General features: G+C 40.3%; 1 non-coding gene across 1 annotated transcript; it reads right to left on the bottom strand.

The window, feature by feature from the left end:
* Positions 1-21,352: 21,352 nt before the first annotated feature.
* Positions 21,353-21,459, bottom strand: LOC141609838 (small nucleolar RNA R71). Its single transcript, XR_012527745.1, has one exon. It is a non-coding gene; the product is annotated as a small nucleolar RNA R71 (small nucleolar RNA).
* Positions 21,460-25,304: the final 3,845 nt, after the last annotated feature.

Genomic DNA, 25,304 nt, shown 5'->3' on the forward strand with positions numbered 1-25,304 from the left:
AGCTCTGTCCAAAAAAATTATTTTCAGCTCCCTTGCTCCTTCAATCTCGGCCTTATATATCGTTGCTGAAAAGATCGTTAAAAGGTGTCCGATTTTCACTACAACTTGGGGTAAATATGCTGAGCCCGTGATTATTTATATAGCTTTATATGTTAGTGCTGTTCCTTGTCTCTTAATTGGTGACGATTTTCACGGAATGTTGTGTATGTTTGGGTTATGTGTATGGCTATTTGGTTTGGAAAATTCCCTAAATTCGGTTGTCGACTTAAATTTGGTAAATGTAGCTTTATCAATCACAGTTGGTCTTGGTTCAACTCAGTTTCAAAGTCACAACAATGTTGAGAGGATACTTGGTTATGTATTTGCATTTCTAGTCCCATCCGTAATTACCGTTTTAAGATGTATTTTTCTTCAAAAAAAACCCAAGTTTGGATACCTTAAGATATGCTACGAAATTCCTCGAAACCCAAATACTCCAATTGATCTCATGAAGCCCAATCGCAAAACTTTTACTCTCGACGTAGCAACGGATGAAGAAGTTAGGGCAGCTATTCAGGCTAACGCTAACCAGGTCAAAGATTATGTTCGGTTAAAGAATTCAAGAGGTGATCTATTAACGCCGATCTTCAAAATTGCCGAACAAGAGCCGGCTTTTAGTCATAACGCATATTTTACCGTGGTTGCCTATGAACCTTAGAAAATATTGGGGTTTTTGTTTAGATATTAGTAGGTAATTGATATTAGTCTTATTATTAGAGTACTTGATGTTCAATGACATAATAAATGTTATTGTTTTAGTATTTAATTACCGTGTGTGAGTGTGAGTGAGTGAGTAGTTTAGTTTTTGTCTTAAGGTTTTATTTGAGTGTTGTTAACAAAGAGTCAGATTTGTTGTCTTGATTTATTATTAATGTATTACTATTAATTAGTATTAGCTTTTTTCTTTTCTTATTATTCGCTTTTTAACTGTCTCCTAAACATGATTCATTTTGTTTAGAATTATTAGTATAAGACATGGAGTTGTTAAACAGCAACATTAAAAGTGAAAGTGTATTGTTTAAGGAAAAAAACATAAATAAATTTGTACTTATGAGAATACGAGATAATTGTAACCTACATGTCAACAAGATTCGTATAAATTGTTGTATCGTCGTACGAGCAACGAAATGAAAATGGCCATTTTTTTTATTAATAGTAATTATTTTATATTATAATGACGACTTTTTAATGCTAAAAAATAAAAATGACTAATTTTTTCAATGGGATCACTGTAGACTATAAAAAGGTCACTTTTTGTCAAAAAATATCGCTAGAAACGTCCTATGTGAGAATTGCTGCTTCAACTTACTATGTACGTACAGAGTTGTGGAGTAGTTATTAATTATTATTGAGTTCATCGTTATTTATATCGTGATTCATTATATACTTATTTATTACCGCGTATTATGTTGTGCGAAAACAAAAGGGTTGAAACTCCTGAAACTAATCTTGATAATTAACATTTGGCAATTCCGACGGCAACTTTTGTATGACTCTATAAATATATACGAAGTATAACTCGGAGGGATATTTGAGTTTAATTTATGGCAATACGGAAGTACTTTGCATAACTTTTGGGTAAATAGTACTCCGTATTACCATGTTGTTACTCAGTCGTAGTGGTATTGATGGGGCACATAAAAACCGCCATGTATTTCAAACTTCGAATGCAACTTTCCTAACACAAAAATTTCAAGTTTTAATTCTCTATCTACACAGCTCATGATTTTTTTTTTGATTAAATAGGGTTAGAAAAAGAAAATTATAGCAAAAATGCGGATCATTTCAAATAACTAGAAAATTGGGTTTACATGATTATGTCATCGAGTTTTGATTTTTTCTTGACCTACTCATCGTCTCATAGGTTCAGACTGAAGGATCCGGTCTAGTTCATCTTTTTGGTCAAAACTTAAACTTATTCACCACTTTTTGACTAGCATGGGGGTCATGGGATGATTTGGTACTTTGGTAGTAGTTGCAATGACTTGAGAGAATCCACTATATACCCTTCTATTTACAATAAACTTTCCTATTTCTTTTTTCGTCTATTTATAATGATTTCTCTATTTTCTTTTTTGGTAAGTGTTTGTGTGGTTTAAATTTAATTGTATTGTGCGGTAATGTATTTGTGTGGTCCAAATTTATTTATAGGACGGGTAGTGTGTTTCCTTAATTTTTATGTCAAAACAAAAGGGGAAGTTTATTGTAAATAGGAGGGAGTATAAGATTAACAAAGCTAAAATTTTATCGTCTAAGACACTTTTTACTAGCTATTTTTACTCGTATATAAGAAATCCATAAGGTTTTCCTCCACACTCCATTTACTTAAATAAGGAAAAAAAATTCACTCCAAATTTTATTTTCTTAAATAAAAAAGCAAATGAACATTAACCTATTAATTTTTCATTAAAAAATGATTTTTCATCAAGTAAAACAATTTTTAATTAAAATAAAATCCAAGTCTAAATACAAATTGCTAAAGTTTGTTTGAGAATGATTTGATGCATATTAATTTCTCTTTATAAAACAAAAATATAAATTGAGATTATTAGATTCGTGGAAAGAAAAAATCATTAAAACAAGTTGAGAAGTTTATAAAATTAAATTATTCAAGTTCGGAAGTTTATAAAATTAAATTATTAGTTTCGTGATTAAAAATGAAATTAATATATAAATTTCCCGATTTTACTCAATTTTCTTAATTAATGTTACATTTCATTTTTTTTCTCATATCAAAATATAATGACCTACATATAAAAAATTGAGGTGGGTCTGAACAATAAAGAAATAATAAAAGTTAGTGGAAAACTGGCGTGACAGAGTTTTAAGACTTGGGAGAGTCTGACTAATAATCTCACCCTAAAAGTGTGTATAAAGAGACCTGGAAGTGAAAGATAACAACGAAAGTTTCCAATATCAAATTAGCCTCAGAATTGTTAGGTAGTACGGACACTCCTCCTAATCGACCTTTTCGTGTCGGACACCCTTGTTGAACACGACACTCGTTGGACACGCGTCAAAACGTGTCGGATACCTGTAAAGTAGTGTCTAACTTTCATCTTTTATTTGGGCATGTGTCTGACACATGTCCATGGTATTGTGAGCCGTGTCCATGGTATTTGGATACACCATTCTGAATTTAAGTTAAATAGCTTGGATTGTTATATGGTTAATTGCTGGGGAAATAAGTTGAATTGAGGGCAAATAATATTCTTTAGACGAGTAACGAGATTTTGAAACAAATTAATTATAAGTTGGATTTTGGTTTTGTAAATGAGAATGAGTTGTAATAACCTAAAATTTTACCTTTACTAATTTAAATTTAATATTAGGTACTTTTTCAAAAATAAAATGATACATATATAACTATAAAATATATATTTTGTTAAATTTAAATAACGTGTCTTGTGTCCTAAATTTTATAGGATGTCGTGTCATGTCTGTGCCGTGTCGCGTCTGTGTTTGTGTCCATTTTGGTGCTACGTAGCAGACTAGCAGTATTGTCATTGAGTACTACAACAGCTTTAATTTGCCTTTCTAAAACACGATAGTTGATTAGGAAGACCATAAAGGTTGGTTCTCTAGTTTCTCACATTAGATTTTGTTTTTATTAGTATCAAACGTATGGTTTTATTATCAGTAATTAAATTAGTCGTGACAAATAAAGCTTCTCATTAATTCTAGTGCATGCCATCTTGTCTATATGGACTTGATTCAATTAATTCTAGTGCATGCCATCTTGTCTATAAAGGTTGATCAAATTTGTTTGCTTGCACTAGTTTACAGTGTCTTTTATTAGTTTCACAAAACGGATACTACAACTTATGAACACTAAAAAGGACTTATGGAAACATTCTAATATTACTCATGAAGTCAGTGATACTACCTACAATGCTACAAGAATTGCAAAAGATGTATGAATGCATAATTTCACACGTTAATGGAGCAACAAATGAAGAGCCTTGGAAAAAAAAAATATTACTCCCTTTTATTCATTTGGTTCTTTTGAATCATGATAAAACCAAATGAATCGGAGGAAGTATTATACGGACTATGGAGTATATAGTAATTCGCAGCTCAGACAACAACTTGTTTACTTTTTTTGGTAAATAAGTCGCTCTTTGGGTGAACGAGTTTTATTTTTTATTTTTTTAAATAAATTTATACTAATGTATTTGATTAATTTGGCAGAGTTGTCTTTTTAACTCCTTCCAGGCAATTTATTTCCTTTTTTTATAAAAAAAAAGTTATTTTAATTAAACTAAACAATTAATTGTGATACAATGTTATTTAAGATAAATAAACTTTAATTCTAGGAACAAAGAAAATAAATATTTGTTGAAGTAAAGTTAACAAATTAGTTCTATTGTAAAACAGTTTCAAAAGACATCGTAAAGTTTTATAAAATATCCTATCATTTAACCTAGACCGGTGACCTTGTTGACTAGACCGAAATGACTTGTTAATTTAAGATTGAAACCCGACTGAATCTGTTAGGTCGAAGAAAAATCAAGAATAATATTAAAAAAAATTAATCATTTTATATTATATTTAAAATAACAAATAGAAATATAACTGTTTTAATATTTTAAATTTAGAAATTTATTTTATTAAATGCGTTAATATAAGTTTGATAAATATAAATATAATAATATTTCTTCATATATATTTATTATTTTAATTTTCAGCATCTATCTATATATCTATCTATCTATATTAATAAATGAAACTTTTTTTCGAACGATTATAGAGAATTCAATTTTGCTGAAAGACTCTCGAGCATATTTAAGTTAAAAACAATTAAATGGAATGTAAGCAATTCTGAAATTGCATACGAGCCAAATAGCCAAAAACACTCTATTAGTTTATATAAGCTCAAAAGACAAGAAATTATATTTTTTAATTAATCATTAAATTAAAGCTTGATATTATGGTTCACAATTGCAATACAATTACAACACTACACACGTTCTATATATTTAGTGTCTACACCTTGGCCTTATTCCCTTATTAAATAGTCCCTTTGCTTCTTTTTAATTGACGTGTTTATGCTATTCATTTTGATGATTTGATCTATTGTAAAATTATAATATATTTTTATTCCAATAAGTAATGATTATAATGTTTTTTACTCATACATATTATTTGTATATATGATGTAGGTTGTTGATAAATTGTTGTGGGAAGAATATATTGAAGATTGATAGATCATCATGTATGTATTTGACGTTAGTAAAGGATGAAGAGACGATAATTCGGAGACCTTTTTATCCTAACATGAATAGAGTAAGATGAAATATTTAGGTACCAAATTTTAGTTCTATATTCATTTAATTTTTTTATGTTTACGTTGACTTAAATTTAATTTGTTTTATGATTGCTTTTTATTAACTCACAAATTGGTGGAGTAATAAATCAATTATACTTTAAAAAAACAATTTTTTGGTATGCAGAAGTTAGGTTAAGAGTAGTCCTTCTCTTTATAGGTCAGGACACATCACCGGCTTCTTTGAGAGATTAAAGTAAGGGAAAATAATTTATTTTACTTAAAAAAATTTATAAAATGTGTCCAATGGACACATGTTAAGATGATAAGAAAGGAAATATTTACATCAATATATCATGAGAATTGAATCAAAACTCATTATTAGCATCCGTAAGAGAATAATTGATGTAAATCTTTCCTATATTAACATCTTATCATTATTAAGTATCTATTTCGTTCTCTTAAAAAAAAAAAGTATCTAATTCCTTTTTAGGTTCCTTTATTGGCATCCTATCATCTTATCATGTACTTCGTATTAAGTGTAACACCCCCATACTCCAAGTGCCTTACCAGGACCACCCAGGTATAAGGATGTTACCATCTCGGTTACCCGAGGCAATGATAATCAAATAAACAATAATGAAACAACGTTTAAATAGAGATACTTAGTGAAAGGTTACAATCTCAAAACCAAAACCAAAAGTACAAATACATATTCTCAAACTGACGGTTTACTGATTTAACTGAAATGTTTATGAAAACTACTAAGCTACAGCGGAAGACTTCTATCATCAGATCGTGGCACATCCCAGCTATCCCAGTACTCAACTCATACCTGCTAAATATCTGCTCACCATCCCCGAATGGATCACCGCAGGTTTTAAAACAATAATCGGGATCAGTACTATTTACATAAATTATATAACCAACAGAACAGTAAACAATACAGCTCATACAATCATACACAATCATCCACTCCACTCCATCTCCGTCACCGACTGTCCACTGGACCAGCCCTGCCAGTGGGGACCGCAGCCGTACCCACCAAATCCCCGCTCATCATACCGAGCGATAACCCTGTCCCATTAATGTGCACATCCCCTTCCGTGGCGGGTTCCACGAAGGGCGAAACTAGGGCGTGAAGCCACTCCCGCAAGTGACTCCACTCAGCCGAGAACGCATCTCGAGTACCATAGAAAAACAATCACAATCACAATATCAACAACCGTCTGAATCTATCAACAATGTATAATCACAACCGTCTGAATCAATCAACCACACTAACTACAGCACAATCACCACACATTATGTAAGTAATACTGAGTAGGGAAACCCTACCTGGAAAGCACAACAATCAGACGATCTCACAGCTGATATAAAAAAGCTTCGTCTACGAATCCTCCTCCTAATATACAACCACATAATCACTACCGATCATACAAACAACAAAACCCCCAAATTCGCAAACTAGGGTTTAACCAACTTTAAAGAAACATCATAAAAACGGTATATAGGTCTTACCCTTGACGCAAGGATCACAACGGTGTAAAGAAAGGTGAAATCCGACCTTCCAAGCTCCGGGATTTGCGAACAATGCGATTAAAGCTAATAACGTAGTTTGCTTTCTCTTCTCACAATGATTAGGTTTTGAAAAGTGATTTAAGAACAATGACGGAAGTATTATATACTCTAATCGCATTATTAACAAAACCCGAGAAAACAACCCCCGTAAACCGACTACTCGATCGAGTAGCTAAGGTACTCGATCGAGTGCCCCCTTACTCGATCGAGTACCCACGTTACTCGATCGAGTACCCAACAGGTCAGAAACTATTTTATTCCGCAACATGCCCTTACTCGACAGAGTAAGGCCTACTCGATAAAGTACCCCAAGACTCATAAATACGTAGTATTACATTCTTCCCTCCTTAAAAAGAACTTCGTCCCCGAAGTTCAAACCACCACAAAACAAAGACACTCACTACGCATTCCCGACTCAACAACCAAAACAAAACTCAACATAAAACATGTTACTATCCCAAACTCAACCCGACTCAACGACAACAACCATGCCGACACAACATAAAAAGGGTATAAAACTCATAAAAACTCTTTGCGATCATCTCCTACCCCCCTAAAAGAAACATGGTTACGTCCCCGTAACCATACATACCTGATCAAAAAGGAAAGGGTAGCGCTCTCTCATGATATCCTCTGCCTCCCATGTAGCTTCCTCAGTCTCGTGGTTAGACCAAAGGATCTTAAGCAAAACTGTTTCACCACTCCTAGTCTTCCTAACCTTCCGGTCAAGAATCTGCTTAGGTACCTCAAGATATGAAAAAGACTCATCTAGCTCTAAGTCATCATCTCTAACACATGTGACGGGTCACTCACATACTTCCGCAGCTGCGATACATGAAACACATTATGCACTCTCTCTAACGCAGCAGGTAAAGCTAGACGATAAGCAACTTCCCCAACTCGCTCTAAGATCTCATAAGGACCGATGAACTTCTGACTCAGCTTGCCTTTCTTCCCAAATCTCATAACCCCACGCATAAGAGACACTTTCAGAAGAACCTTATCCCCAACCTGAAACTCTATATCCCGGCGATGTAGATCTGCATAACTCTTTTGCCTATCCTGAGCTGCTCTCATCCGTTCCCTGATCATCTTAATCTGTTCAACCATCTCATGTACCATCTCTGGTCCTAGAACCACTGCCTCAGCACTGTCGTCCCAACAAATCGGACTCCTGCATCTCCTCCCATATAAAGCCTCAAACGGTGCCATGCCAATACTAGTGTGATAGCTGTTGTTGTAAGAAAACTCTATCAAATCCAACCTCTGTTACCAGCTACCACCAAAGTCCATCACATAAGCTCGTAACATATCCTCAAGTGTTTTGATTGTTCTCTCAGTCTGACCGTCTGTCGCAGGATGAAAAGTTGTACTCATCTTCAAAGTTGTTCCCAAAGATTCCTGCAACTCTTTCCAAAACCTTGAGATAAATCTCGCATCTCTGTCAGACACTATGTCCTTAGGGACTCCATGTAACTTAAGCACATTCTTCCTGTAGGCCATAGCTAATTGTGCTTTAGTCCATGTATCTTTCATTGGCACAAAATGAGCTGACTTGGTCAGTCGATCCACTATTACCCATATCATGTTGTTACCCTGTTGACTCTTTGGCAAACCCACGATAAAATCCATAGAAATGGATTCCCACTTCCACTCAGGTACCTCTAAAGACCGAATCTTACCTTGTGGTCGTCGTTGTTCCCCTTTAACTCTCTGGCATGTCAAACAACGGGCCACAAACTCAACTGTTTCTTTCTTCATCCCAGGCCACCAAAACGTGTTCTTCAAATCCTTGTATAGCTTGTCACCACCTGGATGTACTGAATACGGTGTACAATGTGCCTCTGTCATGATTGTCTTTTTCAGCTCCTCATCATTAGAGACACACCACCTACCATCGAACCTCAAACTACCATCTGTATGAATGGAGAATCGAGACATTGTCCCTTTCTCTACTCCAGCTCTCCACTCAACCATCTTAGGATCCAAAGCCTGTTTACCACGAATATCCTCATAAAGATCGGTGTCATCTTGTCAAATCTACCACAAAGATCTCCTCTCTCGCATCATATGTATACCAAACTTCCCCACCTCATCTCTCAACCTCATCAAAGATAGAGCTGTACACAAAGAATGTACACTCTTCCTACTCAAAGCTTCTGCAACAACATTGGCTTTCCCTTCATGGTAGATAATATCCATGTCATAATCGCCAATCAGCTCCATCCACCTCCTCTGTCTCATGTTCATCTCCTTTTGAGTGAAAATGTACTTGAGACTCTTGTGATCCGAAAATACCTTAAAGGTCGCCCCATAAAGGTAATGCCTCCAAATCTTGAGAGCAAACACCACTGCACCCAACTCTAGATCATGTGTAGGATAATTCTCCTCATACGGCTTCAATTGCCTAGAAGCATAGGCAATCACCTTACCGTTCTGCATCAACACACATCCTAACCCATTCTTTGAGGCATCTGTATAAACCTCAAAGTTCTCGATCCCTTCAGGCAATGCTAAGATAGGAGCTGTGGTCAAACGCTCCTTTAATGTTTGGAATGCCTTCTCACAACTCTCATCCCAACGAAACCTGTTCTCTTTCCTCATCAAAGCTGTCATAGGTCTAGCTATCTTGGAGAAATCTTTCACGAACCGTCAGTAATATCCAAATAAACCCAAGAAACTCCTAATCTCAAGAACATTCTTTGGTGCTTCCCACTTTGTCACTTTGCCTCAATCTTCGCCGGATCCACAAATACTCCTCCTTAAAGATCACATGCCCCCGGAAAAGCAACTTTCTCTAACCAAACTCACACTTGGACAGCTTATCATATAACTCATGCTCCCTCAGAGTCTGCAACACAATCCTCAGATGCTCCTCATGCTCCTCCTTAGTCTTAGAGTAGACTAAGATGTCATCGATAAACACTACCACGAACTTGTCCAAAAACTGTCTGAAGATTCTGTTCATCAAATCCATAAACACAGCCGGTGCATTAGATAACCCAAACGGCATCACCACGTACTCATAATGACCATACCTCGACGTGAAAGCGGTCTTTGGTATGTCCATCTCTCTAATCTTCACCTGATGGTATCCCGACCTCAAATAAATCTTGGAAAAGACTGATGCACCACTCAACTGATCAAACAGGTCATCTATCCTTGGCAAAGGATACTTATTCTTCACCGTCACTCGGTTCAGCTCTCTGTAATCTATGCACAACCTCAAACTCCCATCTTTCTTCTTCACGAAAAGAACTGGTGCTCCCCACGGCGATACACTAGGTCTAATGTATCCCTACTCTATCAGATCATCTAACTGTTTCCTGAGCTCCTCCATGTCTTTAGGACCCATCCGGTACGGTGCCTTAGAGATTGGCCCCATCCCCGGTTTCAACTCCACGGTGAAGTCTATCTCCCTCTTCGGTGGCAACCCCAGAATATCCTCTGGAAAAAGATCTGCGAACTCTCCCACCACTGGTATCTGATCAACTGTCGGACTCTCCATCCGGTCATCTCTCACATGGCACAAGATCAAAGGGCACCCCTTCCTCAGATAAGACTTCAAGGTGACAGCTGCAATCAACTTAACTTTGGGTTTGACTAGAAATCCACGATAAGACACACTAACACCCTTAGGCCCTCTCAAAGACACTTTCTTTTGATGACAGTCTATCTTAGCTTTATACTTTCCTAACCAATCCATCCCGACTATCATCTCAAAACCGTCAAAAGGAAACTCTAACAAGTCTACAAGCAGATCAATTTGCCCAACTATCATAGATACATCTCTAAACAACCTCCCATATGATACAGACTCACCCGAAGGTATAAAAACTTTCTCACTTACAGACTCATATACCCTCAAACCCAACCGTTTAACATGACTCGAAGATACAAACGACGAGACGCCCCAAATCAAACAAAACAAAGGTAGGAATACCGTTAACAAGAAAAGTACCAGTGATAACATGTGCATCCTCCTCAGCTGCTTTCTTGTCCATCATGAACAGCTTTCCACTGGTCTTCTGTCCACCTCCCTGGACAGTAATGGCTGATGTGGTCGGCTTAGCACCCGACCCTTGATTGTTGTTGTTGTTCATAGCTGGTTTCTGATAAGAATTACCGCCATTCCGGTTACCTCCACCCTGATAGCTCTGACTTCCCCGGTTAGACCATGACCCACCTGTTCTGTTGCTCGCATAACTCTGTGCAGGTCCCTGAGAATAGCTCCCCCGAGCCAACCCCTGGAAAGCTCCCGGTGCACTCGTGCACTCATGTCTCTTGTGGCGTACACCGCTGCAGCCATAGCAAGTCATCCCCCAACTACCACTACCACTCACACGGCCACGCCCAAAGGAAGCCCCAGCACTGAATCCTGACCCAGAAGAAAACCCCTTAGCTTGATTGTGGTTGCCTTTCTTGTGACTAGATTGGCCTCCACCCTCACTCTCAGCCTTTCTTTTCTCACTCACTCTCTCCTAAGCCATCTCAACCAGCCTCTCAGCTCTCCCAGCCCTCTCATAAGCTTCCTTAACATCGGTAAGGACTCCCACGGGTAACTTATCCATGATCTTAGGGGTCAACCCCCTCTCAAACCTCAACGCCAGATTCTCCTCACTCAAGCCCATATCCTCAGCGTACCTAAACTTCTCATTAAACTGCTTGTAATACTCAGCAATTGACATATCAGATGTCATCTTAAACCCATCAAACTCCTCTTTCAGCTTACTCCTCACATGTTCCGGTACAAACTCCTTCCTCATAGCTCTCCGAAACTCGTCCCAAGGTATAGCAGGTAAGCCCTGGTTCGCATGCATCTCCCTAGCACTCACCTTCACCGCATCCCACCACTTGCCAGCTGCGTCCCTCAGGTAGAACGCATCTTGTTCTACTCTCATCTCATCAGGACAATGAACCAGGTCCAGAATATTCTCCATCTCACGATGCCAGTTGTCAAGAAGGTTTGGTTCCCCGGTTCCCGTGTACTCTTTTGGGTTAAACCTCGCTATATAGAGACTGATCTTAGAGTGATCAACCTCCTTATCCTTATTCACTTTCTTTAAGGCCTCAGTAAGAGCATCTTAGTGCTCCAACATCTTAACAATATCATCCATATTCATGGTCTCAGCTCTCGCATAATACGCGTTTCTCTTGGGCGGCATCTTGAAACTATATAAGAAAGGGTAGACATAAACACACGCACTAAAACCTCAAAACACGAAAACAGGCTGCCCAGAACACACTCGATCGAGTACCCAAACCTACTCGATCGAGTAAGAGGCTACTCGATCGAGTGCCCATCATACTCGATCGAGTGCCTCGACTCCAGAACCCAAACAGACCTTCTGACCTCTAACATACTCGACCGAGTAGCCCGGCTACTCGATCGAGTGACCCCCTACTCGATCGAGTGCCCGAGGTACTCGATCGAGTGCCCAAAAACACGATTCTGGATTCAAAATCGTCAAATACCCACTCGATCGAGTTAAACACACTCGACCGAGTATCTCACCTACTCGATCGAGTACCCCCTACTCGATCGAGTCATGCTAACTCGCATAAACTACCCGCATGTTATCTCTCATCTCCCAACATACTAAGCAACATTTTAAACGCAACACGTGATATAGCTAAGCATGCAGTTCTACCAAGCTTTTCATATAATCAACGAAACAGTTATGTCATATTATCAAATGCCACATAGTAATCATCCAACATGCTTTTCTATTATAACACAGTTCTATGTATCTCATCAATATTTCAGTCATATTCTCAGCCTTCTACTCCAAGCATTCAACAATTACGACATACTTCATCATATCCACACACAAGCTGACAAACAACACATACAACTTGACATACACCCCCCCCCCCCCATGTGACCGGTTCAAAATTGTAGGGCGATTTCGCGACTTTAGGACGTCTCCCAAGCCTTTGCATTAGCTCCTACAACCTTTACCCCGGGTTCATTTTAATTGACTCCCTATATTCATTGGGTTCATTGGTTACAGGTTTCAGGATCGTCGCTCTGATACCATTTTATAACACCCTCATACTCCAAGTGCCTTACCAGGACCACCCAGGTATAAGGATGTTACCATCTCGGTTACCCGAGGCAATGATAATCAAATAAACAATAATGAAACAACGTTTAAATAGAGATACTTAGTGAAAGGTTACAATCTCAAAACCAAAACCAAAAGTACAAATACATATTCTCAAACTGACGGTTTACTGATTTAACTGAAATGTTTATGAAAACTACTAAGCTACAGCGGAAGACTTCTATCATCAGATCGTGGCACATCCCAGCTATCCCAGTACTCAACTCATACCTGCTTAATATCTGCTCACCATCCCCGAATGGATCACCGCAGGGTTTTAAAACAATAATCGGGGTCAGTACTATTTACATAAATTATATAACCAACAGAACAGTAAACAATACAGCTCATACAATCATGCACAATCATCCACTCCACTCCATCTCCGTCACCGACTGTCCACTAGACCAGCCCTGCCAGTGGGGACTGCAGCCGTACCCACCAAATCCCCGCTCATCATACCGAGCGATAACCCTGTCCCATTAATGTGCACATCCCCTTCCGTGGCGAGTTCCACGAAGGGCGAAACTAGGGCGTGAAGCCACTCCCGCAAGTGACTCCACTCAGCCGAGAACGCATCTCGAGTACCATAGACAAACAATCACAATCACAATATCAACAACCGTCTGAATCTATCAACAATGTATAATCACAACCGTCTGAATCAATCAACCACACTAACTACAGCACAATCACCACACATTATGTAAGTAATACTGGGTAGGGAAACCCAACCTAGAAAGCACAACAATCAGACGATCTCACAGCTGATATCAAAAAGCTTCCTCTACAAATCCTCCTCCTAATATACAACCACGTAATCACTACCAATCATACAAACAACAAAACCCCCAAATCCCCAAACTAGGTTTTAACCAACTTTAAAGAAACATCATAAAAACGGTATATAGGTCTTACCCTTGACGCAAGGATCACAACAGTGTAAAGAAAGGTGAAATCCGACCTTCCAAGCTCCGGGATTTGCCAATAATGCGATTAAAGCTAATAACGTAGTTTGCTTTCTCTTCTCACAGTGATTAGGTTTTGAAAAGTGATTTAAGAACAATGACGGAAGTATTTTATACTCTAATCGCATTATTAACAAAACCCGAGAAAACAACCCCCGTAAACCGGCTACTCGATCGAGTAGCTAAGGTACTCGATCGAGTGCCCCTTACTCGATCGAGTACCCACGTTACTCGATCGAGTACCCACGTTACTCGATCGAGTACCCAACAGGTCAAAAACTATTTTATTCCGCAACACGCCCTTACTCGACAGAGTAAGGCCTACTCGATAGAGTACCCCAAGACTCATAAATACGTAGTATTACATTAAGTATCTATTTTCCTTTATTTTATGGATCACACTTAAACATCTACCTCCCCCTTCTTGCTCAAGCATTGTTGGTTAAATGAAAGTCCTATTGAACTCATATTACCAAATTAATTCAAAGAACAATTCTATTTATAGGTGCATAACTACAATTTCTTCCCAACGATTGGTAGCAATAGTGGATTGAATTGTGTAGCATGAGAAAATTCTATGAAGTATGTAAGTTAGAAAAAGCTCAATTTCATACATTATCGTTGAATTCCAACAAGATTAAATTTTGTTTTATTTATAAACAAAATAATTATGTTACTCTTCCTTCCATTTATAATTTCATTAATTTTCTTTTTAGGATAAATGACTTCACGCACTGTGAATCAGGTGGCTTACATACAACCAAGGACTGGCTGCACACTGACAGTAGCATAGTAGCACAGTAGCACAGAAGCTCAGATGTTCTGGAACAGTCTAGAAGCTCACTTTGTTGTTCTGATGGAAAAGTTGAACTCCCATTTCTACAACAGCCGCCTGTGTAATACTACGGATTTTCTTAAGTTGTATACTCGACCGAGTAGAGCCTACTCGGCCGAGTAATGCTAATTGCGTAGTCTGTTTTGGTTCTGCAGTGGAATACTCGGCCGAGTATGAAGAATACTCGACCGAGTAGAGGATACTCGGCCGAGTATACACTTTACTCGACCGAGTATCCGGTCTGGTGAGTATTATTTCAGCGGTTTGATGCGAGAGTGTTTAGGGTTATTTTATATTCAAAGTCAGTTTCTAAAACGTCATTTCAACCCTAATCATTTTACGATTACTCTAATCACTCTCTAATCATTCCCCTAATCTCTTTGTGTGTGCATTCGTCGTGGTCCTTGCGTATAATCTCTCATTCTACCGTTGGTAAGTTTATTCCCCATGTCATTTATGTTCTTTTAGGGTTACTGTATGTATTGAATTTGGGAATAGGGGGATTGTACAATATGTAATTGTGGTATGTGGTTATTGTATAGGAGAAGACTTCATAGAAGAGCTTTTCTGATTATTCGGTTTCCGTCTGCTGTTGATTGCTAAGGTAGCGTTTTCCCTACTCAGTTTACTGTTCATTGTTTAAGACATAATTGTGTTGTGATTGTTGTTATCTGCTGATCATCGGTGTTCGGGTGTTGCTGTGACGGTGTTGGTGTGGAGATGTTGTGACAGCTGTGATGCTGTGTGTGTTGTGTTGTGGTGGAGTCACTTGCGGGAGTGGCTTCACACCCTAGTTCGCCCTCCGTGGAACCCGCCACGGGAGGGGATGTGCACATTAAGGGACAGGGATTGTCAGTCGCTCGTTGATGAGCTGGACTAGGTGGGATCGGCTGCGGTCACCCACTGGCGGCGAGGATTAACTGTTGCGATAGGTAATCTGGCAGGGCTACATACTTTGGTGTGTAGTCGGTTACTGTGTGAGATCGGGAGACTGGGGTGGAGGATGATCAGCTGGTTACCTCGTTTGTTTGTCTTATATTGATTGAGTAATACTGACCCCGTTGTTGTTTGTGGAATGTGCTGTGATCCATTCGGGGATGCTGAGCAGGCTTGACAGGCATTGCTAGTGGTGAGCTTGGGGCAGTCATGGGAGCGTTGTCATCACCAGTCGTAGCATCACCGTCTGAGTCTTAGTTTTAATTTCATTAGTTGTCAGACGTTGGAGTTGTTTTATTGATTTTGGTTTTTGGTTTGATGTAAACTTTAACACTTTATGGTATTTTAATAAATGTGCTCAGTTCAGACGCTTTTGATATGTACTAACCTCGGGCAACCGAGATGGTAACACACTTTCATGGTGGGGTGGTCCTGGTAAGGCACCTTGGTATGAGGGGGTGTTACAAAGTGGTATCAGAGCCGAATATTCCGGCACCTAAACAAATGAATCTAATGAACTTAGGGAGTCTAAATAAAATGAACCCGGGGAGAGTTGTTTGGAGCTACCGCAAAGACTCGGGAGACGTCCCGGAGTCGCAACTTGGCCCTCATTAACTCGAGCCGGTCACATGGGGAAGTGTGTTGAGAGTTGTGTCATATATGTGCATGTATGTGAAGATTCTTGGTGATAATAAGTGATGGTTGGAAATTTGTATGTGGAATTCGTAAGTATGGTGAATGGAAAAGTAGGGGAAGGGACGGGTATGTGAAATTTGGTGAAGTGGATTTAGCATGTGAATGATTGGTATGATTGTGTGTTTATAACGTGGCATTAAAGTTCCTGTTGTTATATGTTTGATGAGGGAATAGAAAGCATGATAGGGGACTTTATACTGTTTTAACCCGTCTTTGGTATGGCTCGGCCAAGCAGGTCAGGTACTCGACCGAGTAGAGAGTACTCGGCCGAGTAACCAAGCACTCGACCGAGTGTTGGTTGGCAGTGAGTAGTAATGGCTACTGTATGTGTTTACTCGACCGAGTAAGTAGGTGTACTCGACCGAGTAGTGACTACTCGGCCGAGTATAATTTGTACTCGACCGAGTATGCATTCTGGGTATTTGACGTTGGCTACTGGAGTCGATTACTCGACCGAGTATCTGGGATACTCGACCGAGTAGTTGTTACTCGACCGAGTATTGTCTTATTCTCGGCCGAGTCTTCCTTTGGAGGAGGATTGATACATTTTTAGCCGTAGGCTTTTGTGCTTACGTTTCCTTGTTTCTTATCAGCTCAAAATGCCGCCCAAAAGAACCCCCGCACAGATCCAAGCTTCTGAGATTTCCCTTGATGAGGTTGCTCGTATGATTGAGCAACAAGAGGCTCTCCTTGAAGCTCTTAGAAATGTGGGAAAGGGGAATGAGAAGCCGGTGGATGCTACTCAGCTCAGCATCATCATTGATCGCTTCAACCCTCCCACATATGAAGGGGTGGGGGAACCAAAGCTGCTCGAGAAGTGGCACCGTTAGATTGAAAGTCTCATGGAGATGGTTAAGTGTCCCGAAGACATGATCGTTGAGCAGGTAGTATACTACCTGAGAGGTGAAACCGTTGTGTGGTGGCAAAACATCAAGGAAGATGCTAGAGCCTATTACCAGGCTGAGGGCTTATGAGCTATCCCGTGGTCAGGGTTGAAGAGCGCTATGAGAGAGCAGTTTGTGCCGGAGCATATCCGACACAAGATGAGATCCGAGTTTGATTCTTTCACCATGTCAGATGAAATGACAGTCACTGAGTACTATCATCGGTTCCTAGAGCTATCTCGCTATGTTGAGGATATGCAGTTGGGACAGAGGGGTTTGGCTCTTCGTTTTGAGAGGGGTTTATCTGCCAAGATCGTGAGCCGTATGCCAGCTGGGGTTGCTACTGACCTCGAGGAAGTGTACCTAAGAGCGGGTCAAGCTGAGAGAATGGTATATCTCTCAAGGGAGATCAATGAGAGGACTGCTGATGAAAAGAGGAAGGCTGACAGTGGAAGCAACAGTCAGTCGGGCAACAAGAAGGGAAACTTCAACCATGCAAAGGCTTTTTCTGGTGGAGCGGGTTTCTCAGGGGGATCTCGTGGCTGGGAAAAGACTGGAGGTCGGAGTCTGAGTGACAACTCCAGCCTCACATGCTTCAACTGTGGTGGAGTAGGCCACAAGAGACGGGAATGCACAAGTTACAGGCCCGATACTGGTTCAGGAGCTCAGCAGGGAAATTTCTCTCAGGGGCCAACTCAGAGTTTTGCTAGTAACCGACCGGGTGGATCATGGGGCAACAGAGGGGGACAGAGCAACCAGGGCAATTATAACCACAGTGGTGGTGGGTCATATCAGCGTCAGAACAACACCACCACCCAAGATTCAGCAGCCAAGCCAAGTACCTCCAATGCTTCGGTTCAGGGTGGAGGACATAAAAACAGTGGAAAGCTTTTCATGATGGACAAACAGGAAGCGCAGAATGATGCTCATGTAGTTACCGGTACCTTTCTTGTTCATAATGTACCATCCTTTGTTTTGTTTGATTCGGGGGCTACACATTCTTTTGTGTCTAAGAGTCATGCCTTGTCTATGGGTTTGGAAAACTTTGAGGTTGTCAAAGATGATGTGTTCATACCTTCAGGGCAGTCTGTGTCATGTCTCAAGTTTTATAAGGGAGTGTCTATGGTGGTTGGAGGGGTAGATTTACCGGTAGACCTGTTAGAGTTTCCTATGGATGGGTTTGAGGTGATTGTCGGGATGGATTGGCTGGGTAACTATGATGCCAAGATAGATTGACGCCAAAAGAGAGTGTCTTTAAAGGGTCCTAAGGGTGTTAAGGTGTCCTTTAGAGGGTTTGTGGTAAAACCTAAGTGTAAGTTCATAGCTGTGATGACTTTAAAGTCATGTTTGAGGAAGAAGTGCCCTTTGATTCTCTGACATGTGAGAGATCATCGTGTAGAGCTGCAGACAGCTGCTGAGATACCTGTGGTGGGAGAGTTTGATGATGTCTTTCCTGAGGAGATACCGAGTTTGCCGCCCAAAAGGGACGTTGATTTCAGTGTGGAGCTTAAATCGGGAACAGGTCCAATATCCAAAGCACCTTACCGTATGGCACCTAAAGAGTTAGCTGAGTTGAAGAAGCAAATACATGAGTTGCTAAGCAAGGGTTATATCCGACCTAGTGTGTCACCGTGGGGAGCCCCAGTTCTTTTTGTGAAGAAGAAAGATGGGAGTATGAGACTGTGCATTGATTACAGAGAGCTCAATCGTGTCATAGTGAAGAACAAGTATCCTTTGCCTAGGATTGATGACCTGTTTGATCAGCTAAGTGGAGCGGGTGTGTTTTTCAAGATTGATCTGAGGTCGGGCTATCACCAGCTGAGGATAGCAGATGAGGATATTCCTAAGACAGCTGATGCGTGTCATTTATATGATGTTTTACATCCCTTTTTACACGCATTTCAGAGCTCATTTATGTAGTTTAAGGCTACTATTTGCCCCATTTCGTCTACTTTCGTATTTTTATGTAATATTGCAGATTTATGCGGAAATGGGCAGAAATCAAGCTAAATCCGTCCCCGAGTACCTTGCATTGCATTTGGCGTGAAGTATTACTCAAGGAATGAGCTTGGTGCGCATTTCGAGGCCCAAAAGATAAATCCACGAGAAGTTAGAAGTCAAGTGTCAGCTACTTCAGTCGATCGACCACTGCCTTCAGTCGATCGACCAACCCACGGGTTCCAGTAGCTACTGTTCAGCATAGCCCAGTCGATCGACCAAGCCGCTACCTCAGACGAGAATTAAGAGATCGAGTAACTTGAAGCCCATTGTATTTTAGGTTATATAACGTAGGCTAGGTATTCAGAATAATCATCAAGTTTTACATCCACCAACATTCAGTTTTTATCAGTTTTAGAATATCAAATAATTAGGGTTCGGAATATTGTTTCGCATTGGATTTTCGTTCGTGTTTTTCGGTTACAATTCCTCTGCAATCTCGGTATTCCCCTATTCTTATTTCAGTTCATCTTTATTGCGTTGATAGTATAGAAATTGCTAGTAAGTTTCCCGAAGCCATAATTATCGCTTTATGCAAATCCTTTATTCCGTTAATTCAAGCATGAATTCAGTAGTTTTAATCTTTAATATTATTGTTATTTCCATCATAGTCATGAGTATCAAAATCCATCGTGCTAGGATGTAGAGGAACTGTAGGATTAGGAGGCATTAGAATAGTGGCCTGAAATCGCGTGTTGGTCGATCGACCGCCATACCTGGTCGATCGACTGACCACGTGAGGTGTTACCTTCGTTTTAATTGATTTAATTGTTATGTTTGACGAATCGAATGCATGCGACTAGTTAAATGTTTAGTATTTGACTGACCCATTAGATCGAAAGATAAGGAAAGTTGTTAGACCATCAATTAAAATGACTAAACTATGCTGAGATCGAAAGATAGGTAAAGTTTAGGTTGTTAGTCACTTTTCAGGACGAAAGTCAGTATTACTGATATTAGGGACTTGTAGCGAGATCGAAAGATGCTACTTGTTAAGAGTGGACCGAGAGGACCTCTTGTTTTCCCGCCTCATGTGTTGATTTAGACCTACTTAGTATGCTGCCGCCGAAACTATAAGTGAACCGACCATCCTAGTACCCTTGTTTTATCTGTTTTATCCGTTTATTTAGTTTATTGTCTTTTATTGCCTATTAGCTATAGACCAAATCAATTCAACCCCCACATTCGTTACCTTAGACTAGAATTAGACAATTATTAATTACATTCGCCTCCCTGTGGTTCGACCCTGTTACCACTAGCTTCTGTTAGTCTTAATAGGAAATATAAATATTATTTTTGGTACTCACAACGACGGGTATCAAATTTTGGCGCCGTTGCCGGGGAGGCAATTGTTCTAATTTTTAGTTGTTTTATTTTAGTCTGTTTCTTAGTTTAAGGGACATTCGTTCCTTAAACTATTCTCATATTCTTCTTGTAGTTTCATCTTATGCGCAGGTCATAGGGTGGTGAACTACTACCGATCAATCCTGAGATTGAAAAGACCCTGCGTGAGTTGAGGCGATCATCTAGGATATTGCCGACAGAGGAAGAGCTTAGTACTCTATCTAGTTACTACGAGAACGCTCTATTTGAGGAGGATCCACCTTCATCTCCAGCTTCTAATTCATTGGCTGAGACAGTCACTTCTCCAGACTTTCTAGAAATGGCTGAAGAAGCAACTATTGCCAGTCACTCTGAGCCGACAGCCGTGAATCTCTATAAGGGATTTGCTTTACCAGGGACGGACCGAAAATTCGAGCCGAAGCCGTCTTATATCAACTTGGTTGAGAGAAACCAGTTTGGGGGAGCTGCGAATGAAGATGCTGCTAAGCACATAGACATTTATTGATTATTGTTGTTCCATACCCCCACCAACCGGTGTGACCCAGGACCAGGTGAAGAAGACCATGTTTATATTCTCTCTTCGTGATGTTGCAAGGGAGTGGTATAGAGACCTGGATCGAGCTGCCAGTGGGATAACTGACTGGAATTCGTTGGCCTTGGCATTTTACAAGAAGTATTTTTCTGCCTCGAAGACCAATGCCATTAGAGCTCAGATCACGAGCTTTAAACAGGGGCCTGACGAGAACTTTCATGAAGCATGGGTCCGTTTCAAGAAGCTGGTGCGAACTATTCCGCACCATGGGTTCGAAAAGTGGAGTCTATGCAATCAGTTCTATAATGGGCTGTATGACGATCAGAGGGCTATCTTGGATGCTGCAGCTAGTGGCCGATTCCAGGAGAATATGGGAGAGACTAAGGGGTGGAAGATCATTGATGACTTGGCCACCCATAAAGCTGAGTATGGGAATTCCCAGGGGAATTAAAGGAGAAGTGCTGAATCTCCTTCTGTGGCTGCACTTGAAGCTCTCACTACTAGATTTGACAAGTACGAGTTGGGAGGAGCTTCAAAAGGAGGTATTTACCATGTAAATGCTGTGTCAGACGGTCCTTTCGTCTGTAAAAGATGTGGAGCCGAGGGACATGTTTCAGAAAATTGTCCCAGTCCTTTTGAGTCTTGTGCTGCCTTTCAACATTATAGGCAGACAAACGCCTACTATGAGCCGAATGTCCACCCAAACTTGAGGTGGAGTAGCCAAAATGTCTTGAATCCGACTCAATCTCCACAGCAGCAGCAGCAGCAGACTTATGTGCCCCCTCATAAGCAGCAGCAGTACCAAAAGCCTCCGTATGTCCCACAGCAGCAGCAGCAATCACAAGGTTCCGATTTTACTGAGTTAAAGAACTTGTTGCTGAAAGAGTCTCAAGCTAGAGAGGTTGGGATGAAGATGCTAGAGAGCCAAATTGCTCAATTGGCTAGCAAGAACACAACTCGAGCTCCGGGACACTTACCAACTCAGACGGACCAAAAAGAGACCCTTAATGCCATCACTTTGAGGAGTGGGTCTACCCTTGAGGGACCCGTCATGGTCGAGGACCCTGCCGCAAAAGATGAGGCGAAACCGAGTCAAAAGAAAGCTGGAAGGAACAGTGTAAAGAAAAAGGCGTCTACTAGGTATATCAGTCGATCGACTGATACACCCGGTCGATCGACTGAAGCGCGCAAAGAAACAGCTTCTGGAACTGTAGAACTCAGTCGATCGACTGAGCAACATGGTCGATCGACTGAGAATGCTGCTGATAGTGATTTTTTTCGTCCTCCAATGCCCGATAACCTGAGGGATCACTTGTTTCGGGATACAACTGGCCCGAAAATATTGAGGACAGACCCGACTGCTGATGGGTCCGTTCCGGTTCCGAAGTATGACCCTTTGTCGATTAATGGTTCACATTTGAGACGGTCTAAAGAAGAGTCAAGCTACAACAAAGAGAAGGTAGTGGACTTTCAGCCTAAGTCCACCGATGCCGGCATGAGAGATTTAGAGGAGAGGGCTAAGTTGCTTCTTACAGCCCCTTATCCAGAGAGATTAGTGCCGACGAAGGAACAGGTATCTTTCAACAAATTTGAAAATGTTGTTCGTAGTCTAAACGTACAAGTACCTTTCCTAGAATTAGTTAATCAAGTGCCTGCTTACATGAAATTTATGAAGCAATTACTGTCTAAAAAGAAGTCACTTGAAACTGTGCATACTGTCGCATTAACTGAGGAGACATGCTCTTATTTGTCCCATACTGCACCCCTTAAGCTAGAAGACCCAGGTAGTTTTTCTGTCCCATGTAATATTGGCACCTTTCCTATTAAAAAAGCCTTATGTGACCTAGGAGCCAGTATTAGTGTAATGCCCTTGAGTCTTGCTAGGAAGTTAAAATTGAATAGGTTTGCAGTCACCGATATGACAGTACAGATGGCTGATCGTTCTGCGGTCCAGCCAATAGGAGTCTTAGAGGACATCCCTGTGCAAATAGGGAAGTTTTTCTTCCCTGTTGACTTCGTTGTGCTTGATATGCCCGAAGATGCACACATACCTATCATACTAGGTAGACCATTTCTGCACACTGCTGGTGCAGTTATTGATGTTGGTTCGGGAACTTTGACCTTTAAGGTAGGCAAGCATTCCATTGTCTTTGCCCATACAGCTAGGAAGAAAGACCCCATGTGGCCTGTCATTTGCAATACGGTTTCTGAAAAGAAATCTTATTTCATACTTCCTGATATGCCTGTCTCTATTCCTACTCCTGTTGTGACACCTCCGCCCCAGACTGGGAGTAAAGTGGAGGACGATTCTACTGTTTTAGATATTGCAGGAGCTGGTTTGGGGAAGGAAGAGCCACATGTCATTCCAGCTGTAAAGGAGCCGATCATTCAAAGAGGCGGTCTGGGATGCCTTAGCTATGGCACTGATGAGGAGCCCGAAGATGAGCCAGTCAAAGCAACAAAGTCTAACTTGGATTCTGACGAGCTAGAGGAGGTCATTGATTGGGGAGATGATGAAAGTGTTTATCCGTTGAGCTTGTCGGATGATGAAGTTGAGAAGAGTGACGCAGAGAAGATGAGCACCGTTGAGGCTACCTCTTGTAGCCAGAAGCCGACCAAGTGGGCCATACCGTGGCCGTTCTTGATCAACTATTAGTTGATCAAATGCTTTATCAAAAACTTTCTTTTATTTGCTTTTGTTAGACTCTCTTTTTATTGCTTTTGTGTGCGCGAGACTTCGCATTTCATAAGTTTGCTTAGGATTTTAAGCACTTTAGACTTTACTTTGGGTTTTGCGCAATTTTGGGCGCGTTTTATTGTGCACTTGCAGGTTTTCAGGCCTCATTAGCTCAAGTTATTGAGCAAATACGAAGAAATCAACAGTTACAGCAGTATTTCTAGTCGGTTGACCGCCTACCCAGGTCGATCGACTGAGGTGAGACTACCAGGAGCTTCTGTTCCTGTTCATTCCAGTCGATCGACTGCCTGCTATGGTCGATCGACCGCCCTGCACTGCTGTACCTGTTCACGACCTCTACCCTGTTGTGTTTGGTCGATTTGCGGAATTGAGGGAGTTCTCTACTCCACTTTATCTTCCGTCATATTATTTATTTCTTCTATTTTTCTCAATTGTGCGCATAATTACCGCTTCATTATTGTTTTCTCGGTTTTATGCGTGGTATTTGTTTGTCTTCCAGGTACTTATTAGTAGCACTGCTAGCTAATGAAACCTCCTAGCTCACGCTGGTTTGGGGAGGTTTCCTTTTGCTGCGCTTAAAGTCTTGTGAGTTTCTAAGCCTTACTTCATGTCCTTTACTTAATTTTCTCGCAAAAACCCGTTTTCCTTTCCTTTATTACATGATTTTGCACAATGGGGACATTGTGCGATTTGGTTTGGGGAAGGGTTTTGCGTCGCATATCATTTGCTTGCATTCACGTTTACATTTTTTTTCGCATTGTTCTTTATTTCTTCATATACAAAAATTTCAAAAAAATTGAAAATTTCAAAAATTCGAAAAAAAAAATGCATGTTTATTTTAGCATATAGGTTGAGCCGGAACGGTAGTATTTCTGTGATGACATTGCATTTTCAGCTGTTTTTGCCTAAGCCTTGCTAAATCGACATGTTTTAGTAGAATCATTTGCATAGTCTACGAGTTTTCGTTAACTTATTTGTTGGACCTTAGACTTGACTTTGATTTTTGGCAAACTACATCATATTTCTGAGACTTAGAGCCTAAAACTGGTGTCATCTATGACCAGTTCATTTAGGAATGTGAGTAGTACTCCTTATGAGACATGTTACATAAATTTGCATAAATATGAACTTGATCTACTTAATACCTGTATGCATTCGGTTTGTGGTTTGTTGACACATGTGGTAGAGGTTCCCTTTTCTCATTTTTGCCCATAAGCTCCACACTGCCAAAAATTGCTTTTTTGTCCCGATTACTACATTCTACATTTAGCCTGCCATTGTCAAGCTAGTAGTCTAGTTTTGGGATTGTTACTATGTTTTTGGTGGCATTTGCTCTTTGATTGAGATGTTGATGGGAAAATGAAAAAAGAAGGAAAAGAAGGAAATAGAAAAAGAAAAAAAATAATAGAAAAAAATGATT

This window comes from Silene latifolia, chromosome 10, assembly GCF_048544455.1.
Source record: "Silene latifolia isolate original U9 population chromosome 10, ASM4854445v1, whole genome shotgun sequence".
Lineage (NCBI taxonomy): Eukaryota > Viridiplantae > Streptophyta > Magnoliopsida > Caryophyllales > Caryophyllaceae > Silene > Silene latifolia.